Below are 7,389 nucleotides of genomic sequence, written 5' to 3' on the forward strand. Positions count from 1 at the left end.
AGACGTGCTACCACATTCTCCACAAAGAAACTCAAGTTGCTCTTCTGGATCATAGCCTTTATCAATGGAAGATCTGGGTCTTGCACTCATAGGTGTAAAAAATTCTCTTGAAGCCCTACTTGACATGTTAGTGCTCAAGATATCTAAAAACAATATATGAGAAATAAAATGCTATATGAAAAATAAGAGACAAAATATAGAATTTAAATTGTAAAAAAATTAAATGCAAAATTTAAAGACAAGAAAGAAAATGTAGATTTTTTTTGAAATATGAAATAGAAAAAAAAGCTATTCACAAGTCTAAATTAACTAAATTGCTAATCAACTGATGTTAATGCGAATAGTCCCCGACAACGGCGCCAAAAACTTGTTACGCAACCGCAAGTGTACAGTTTCATCGTCAGTAATAAAAATACCGAATCCACAGGGACTGTTGATTAAGCACTAGAGATATCACAAAGTAAGTTATCTAGGCAAACCAAAGTTTGTGAGAAAGGAGAGTAAGAGAGAGAGAAGAGGAAAGTGAGAAGAGAGAGAAGAGATCTTGGAGGGAATGAGCTTTGGGATACGGATTGTAGGATTTCGGTTTCATTATAATACTAGGAGATACTACATAGATTGCTTAGTTTCTATCCTCTATGTCAATGCTCTTGCAGGAAGTTAGATTGGTCAGTATCCCTAAGTATCACATAGAGACGATCCCTGTGAAATCCTATAATGGTTAACCCCCCTGTCACGAGGGCGCCTCGGTAGATCACCGGGATACATATCTAGTAAAGAATAATAAGGATAAGGGTAGATGTTCGGTACGGTTACCTACTTCTTTATGGAGGAATTGCCTCTCCTTTCAAAATAATGTCCTAGACGTCCGTGAACAGGTTACCCTTGTCACTAGGGCCCCTCGAATATACGATCTAGAGCACTCTCTTTACTAGAGCAGCAGTTCCTAAGGGATTGTCTCTCCTTTTGAGGGAACGTCTTAGACGTCCGAAAAGGGTTACCTCTGTCACTAGGATACCTTGGTCAATATGCTCTAAGGTATCCCCTTTGCGGGATCAACAATCCTCCACATCAATCAATCAAAGAATAGAAATATAAACATCTCACACAAGCATGAATAAGACATTAACAAGTCATCGTATAGAAACAAAGTGAATCTACATAGTTCTACATCTCCATCGCATTACAAATACTCCCTAATCCTAGAAGAGGATGCCTACTCCATTGTGGGGGAAGAACAACCCCAGAACATAAAGAAAAGCATACTTACAACCCTAGGTGTGAGAAGAAAGGGAAGAAGAGATGCTTGCCGATGATTTCGATGTCTTGGGGATGCCTCCTTGCTCCGGAGATGGACGGATCGTGAAGGGACGACGGTGGATGAAGCTCTACGGCTTTCCCCGAGGGGAGGGACGAAGTCCCGAACCAAAGATGATTCCCAAAAATAGGTTTCTTGACCCTTTTATAAGCTAGGGTATGGGCGCCGCACGACCCGTGGCACGACTATGCAAGGTTGGCACGGCCGCGCCCATCCTCTCTTTTGGCGAAGCCGCACGTCCGTGCGATTCCGCACGGCCCTGCTCTTCCACTACACTGGTCAAGTGGCACGGTCGTGCGATTCTGTACGGCCATGCTCTTCCGCTGCACTAGTCAAGTGGCACGGCCGTGCGATTCCGCACGACCATGCTCTTCCGCTGCTCTGGTTATGTATCAAGGTCGTGCCTCTTCTTGTAAGCCATTTTAATGCCTCTTAGCTTGGTATTCTTGAGATATGGTCTTCATGAAAGTTGTAGAAGTTAGCTACAATTTGGTATAAAGAACAGCCCAAAACTCCAATGGACCACAAAGTTATAGCTGTTTTACTCTTCATGTGCAGTGCAGGATTTGACACGGCCGTGTGCCAATGCCGTGTCTCAGAGAAACAAACTTTAGACCTTCAAGACGTGGTTTTATATGGTTAAAGTCTTCATAAGAGTTGTAGATCTTGAAGTTATCTACATTTTGATATTTGGAATTGCTCATAATTCCAACCGACCAGAAAGTTATGATCATTGTACTTTTGGTCTGCAGTGCTAGAAATTCCACACAGCCTCACACGACCCCCACACGGCCTCCACACGACCGTGTGGGTTCTACACGGCCAGAACATGAAGAAAACTTAGTCTTCGCCTGCCCGTGACACTCTAGAAGCTCTAGACTTCATGTAGGCTTCGTTTTTACTCTAAATTACGTCCTATCTATCAGAAAACACACAAAAGAGCAGATCTCCGAACAAAAGAGTATTTATGATGAATATGTACTAAAAGAGGTGAACATGCATAGAATATACGTGAATAAAGTAAGTGAATGTGTGTCAAAATATGTATAAATGATCATAAGATATATGCACATCACAAGCTCGACGGCTCCTCAGTGGGAATAATGGGGCGTCGTTCGGCTGGAGGCTGTGAGCCCAGGGTGACTCCCCCTCTCAGCGCATGTCTGGCCTCGCCTTCGGCCACACCAATGGGCGTCTCCTCCCTCACGCCAAGCAGATCATCATGTGAGCTGACCGGCTATAGGCCTTGGCTTGGCAGTTCTTCACTGGCCACCACATCGATCGCGGCGTCCTGAAACTTCACCTTGCTGGCCATACATGCTCACATCATGACTTCAGCTACAAAAGAGAAGGAAAAATCAGTTAGCATCAAAGGAGGAATTCAAGAAGCTTCATACCTAGGCTGGTCGGCAGCCGGGTGCAGATCGGACTCAGGCCGAAGATGTATAAGATGCCCTCCAGCAGCAACTTATGGATGTCATACTTCTAATCGACCAGCATGGAGGCGGCGTTCAAGTAGTCCGATAGGCTCTTGTAGCTTTTCAGAGGGGGCTGAGGCGCCACTTCGAGCTGCCAGTTGGTCGGGAAATCTGGCCGCTCGGGAAGGCGCATGAAGAAAAAATATTTCTTCCAGTGTTTATTGGAGGTCGATATCTTATCGAAAAAGACTAGACCGACTCAAGACTGGAAAAGGAAAGCTCCCGGATCAGACAGTTTAGGATAATAAAAATAATGAAAGATCTGGGAGGTAAGAGGGATGTTGTGTAGCCGAAATAAAACAATGATGCCGTACAATAGTCAGAAGGAGTTCGACATGAGCTGATTAAGGGAAATGCGAAAATATTTACACACTGTGGGAATGAAGGGATGAAGGGGAAATCGTAGACCGACAATAAATTAGTCTCGGAAGAAACAAATGCAGCTAGTCGGCGTAGAGTTGGGCCAATCAGATGAAGAAGGTAGAATGATCTGATGATCAGAAGGAATTTCAAAAGCCTCGCGCAGGCTCTCAGTGTCACCCCTGTCAAACCTAGACTTCATGGATGAGTATCAGAGTCCAGGGACGGGTGAGAGCGACTGAGAAGTGCTGGCCATCGCAAAAATAGAAGAAAAAAAAAGGGTAGAAATGCGATTGAAAAAGGAAGAAAGGTCACTCGAATGCTGTCAGAGCAAAAAGAAATACTGAAAAGGAGTGAAAGCAGGCTCAAGGGGGAGAAGGCTTACAAGAGAGAGGTCACCGGAAAAGCCGAGATCGTCGGAGAAGAAGCACTGAAGATCATCGGTGATCGTAGGAGACAAGAACTCGAACACTAGGGAACTCTCACGCAAAGTGTGCGAAGGAAGCGGCGCAATGGGCTTATAAGGCCCGGGCCAAGATCTCACCATTGAATTCAAACCCAGGCCGTCTGATCTAGGTCATAGAAACCAAGGCCAAGATCTCACAGTTGAATTCAAACTGCTAAATGTCACATCACGCCTGTCACGTTAGGCGTGCGGCGGCGGCGGACGTGACACGTGGTGCGCCACCACAGGTCGGCAATTAAGGAAGACGTAGGAATATGTTCAGCCTTAATGAGCAAGGATTTGCATGATTCCCAAGAAATTAGGGTAATGTTAGCCTAGCCTGCGCTCGCCCGAGACAACCTAAGGAAAAAATTCTACAAGCGCAAACCTTCGTCCGTCCGATCGGATCATGGGAGCATGCTTATGACTGAGCGACAAGCTTTAAAAAGCCGATCAACGAGGATCGGGCCTATCCTGATCGGAGTCCATACAGTGACGAAGGCCGATTGGGAAGGAATCTGCTCACACAATTATCCAGTTAGTCGGACTACAACCTCCTTCGACTAGACTTGAAGGGGAGGCTTGTGATGCGGTGACGATGAGGGGCCCCCACCCCCACTTCCATAGTGGAGGCCAAAGTCAAGACTGTCAACGGGTTGACAGGGTTGACCGATCGAGCGAATCATACTCCGATTGAGGATTAAAGACCAACTCATCGAGACAAGGAATAATCAAACTGACGCTCAAGGAACACGCATAAGACGAGCTGAGTGGCTCCTCCCCTCGGCCTAGCAGCATACTCGACATCAGCCGAGCACGCGGATAGTGAACTGCCCGCCGAGTGGCTATCCTGCTCGGCCAAGTAATAGAGCATGTCGACAGTGGGCTTCCGGCCGAGCGACCATCCCACTCGGTCCAGCAACGGATGCCACTTGGACAGGGGACTTTCAGCCGAGCGGCTATCTCGCTCAGCATGATTGCAGACAGTGCGGGGATAGCAGAATTTTGACTAGGCGACCATTCTGCTTGGCCAAGCAACATACATAGCAGGATATCTTTGGACATCCTTTTGAGAGTTAGTGCGGCTAACAGGTGACATGATCAGACAGAAGATTGTACGACAGAAACTTCCACTGTCACTTCAGAGATATGCTCGACCCGTTAAGGTACTGTGTCAGGGACACTTTACTGACACGTCTTTTTAGAAAAGTTTTGAGATGTGTACTCACCTTTGGAAGCATGCACACTCACTTCTAGAGCTCTATATAAAGGGGGTCCAAGCATCGACGGAGATATGCTTTACACGCAATTTCTATTGTTGCACTATAGTTCTTGCTTCTTCTTGCTTCGTCAGAGATTGACTTGAGCATCAGAGGGCCATCGTCGGGGACTCCTTCCCTGACTTGGCACTGACGCTGCTTGTGTTGCAGGCGGGAGTGAAATCCACTGGAGGTCAGCAAGAGAGTCACGCCCCTAGTATCCATCTCTTCGACTTTCGGATAAGATCATGGTGAATGAACACTAACAAAATGTAAAGTTTTTACCAAGAGAAGGCATACATGCGCATGTGGGAAGAGACACTTTTTATAACATATTCTTAATTCCCACATTAATTGGACGTCTTATCAAAGTGGAAAACTTCCCGTCATTGTATTATAAATGTATTGTACAATCACATCACTCATACCCTGTAGTTGTAAGATTATTACTGTTTTGCATACTCTGATAAGTATACGTGCAACATATATGGGGACACGATCTATACATCCTTGTGACCTACGAGGCAAGCCCCATTTACTTATTAGACTCGGAGGGCCTAGGGTCCATCAAGATAAGGTGAAAGTGGAAATGAGCGGAGTCCTGGAATTTGGCAAAATTCGATTGGATAGCCTTTCTGAGTTCGATAGAAAAAAATGTATGGTGTTATGGAGAGCTGAGCCCTTGGGGTCAGGGAAATCCATCCGGCTAGCCTCTCTCTGCTCGGCTGAGAGGCATATGCTAGGTTGTAGAGAGCTGAGTCCATGGGGTCGGGGACACCCATCTGGCTAGCCTCTCTCTACTCGGCTAAGAGGCATATGCTGTGTTGTGGGGAGCTGAGTCCCTGGGGTCAAGGAAACCCTACCGGCTATCCTCTTTGCCCTCGACTGGAAGGCATATGCTATGTTGTGTGGAGCTGAGCCCCTAGGGTCAGGGAAATTTGACCGGCTAGCCTCTCTACACTTGGTTGAGAGGCATATACTGTGTTGTGAGGAGTTGATCCCCTAGGGTCGGGGAAATCTGACCGGCTAGCCTCTCTACACTTGGCTGAGAGGCATATGTTGTGTTGTGGGGAGCTGAGCCCATGGGGCCAGGGAAAATCGATCGGCTAACCTCTTTATGCTTGGCTGAGAGGCATATGATGTGTTATGGGGAGTTGAGCCCCTAGGGTCAAGGAAATCCGACCGGCTAGCCTCTCTACGATCGATCGAGAGACATATGTTGTGTTGTGGGGAGTTGAGCCCCTAGTCAGGGAAACATGATTGATTAGCCTCTCTGCGCTCAATCGAGAGGCATATGATATATGTGTTGTGGGGAGGTAAGCCCCTAGGGTCGGAGCGGTTCACTCAGCTTAGTGGCCCATGATGGCTTGATCAGTGACTTGCTACAGTTGGTACAACTTATATTTTGACCTCCACATCATCCGGGAGGTTGACTTCTTGACTCCACATGGAGCTCACCAAAATCTATCATATCACCAGTTTCTCCTTCAAATATAGTCAAAGGAGACTCTAACTTGACTAACTAAACACTAAAGTTGTCTAGTCCACCGATCGACTCACTTCTTAGGGCTGACATCGATTTGAGAAACTTCTTGTTGGTGTCTCCAAAATATGCATGTCAGACACCATAAATGTGTAAGGATACACGTGATGGCATATCAAAAAATGATGATTAGTTTGTCTCGTTGCTTATAAATGCTAGCTTGTATGTGGCTGCCATGTAGTTTGACCATACCAAGGTTTGTTTATCAAGGCATCCATCAAGGTCGTGTCAGATATACTTTTTGATCGAACGACGAGGGAGATTGACTCACCTTTTTTAGCTTAGATTGAACGATTTAATTTTCATATGCCTTAAGGTTTTTTAAAGGTTAAACATGCTAGAAAAAACACAGGCACATTCTTCCTCGTCTTCCAGCCTTTGACGTTTACGACTTCCAACGATTTTCCTCCTAAGGTTCTTTCTGCTTTGTTTTTGTAAGTTATTCTTCCCTTGTACTTGTTTCTCATACTTCTCTTGCCCCCTATCGTCCATCTATCTTTCTCCACCATGTCTTCTAATGCTCCAACCTTGTGGTATATAGCTACTGCTTTGAACTTTAATAGAGGGGAGCTAGACCAGATTATGTTATCCTACGAGGTCCCAAAAAGCTATCCATTAATCATCCCCAATGCCTATAATTGTCCTCACCATCCTTCTCCTGAGTGTATCACTTTCTTTAAGGACCTGTTTCTCAAGGGTCTTCAATTTCCTCTTCACAACTTTTTCTCCTGAATTTCTCAATACTTTCAAATTTCTATTCCACAATTGGCACCTGATTCCATCCAATTGCTTTGTGGGATAGTCATCTTGTTTTGCTTATATGATATCCCACTGGCTTCCAACTTTTTTACTACTTTTACTACCCATAAAGGATAAAACCGGGGATTTTCTTTTTTCAATCATGCCCAAAGTGTGTCTTCTTCGACGAGATGAAACTTCCAATAAGGGGTGAAAATCCCATTACATCTTCGTCTACCCCAGTTCCC

This window comes from Zingiber officinale, chromosome 10B, assembly GCF_018446385.1.
Source record: "Zingiber officinale cultivar Zhangliang chromosome 10B, Zo_v1.1, whole genome shotgun sequence".
NCBI lineage: Eukaryota > Viridiplantae > Streptophyta > Magnoliopsida > Zingiberales > Zingiberaceae > Zingiber > Zingiber officinale.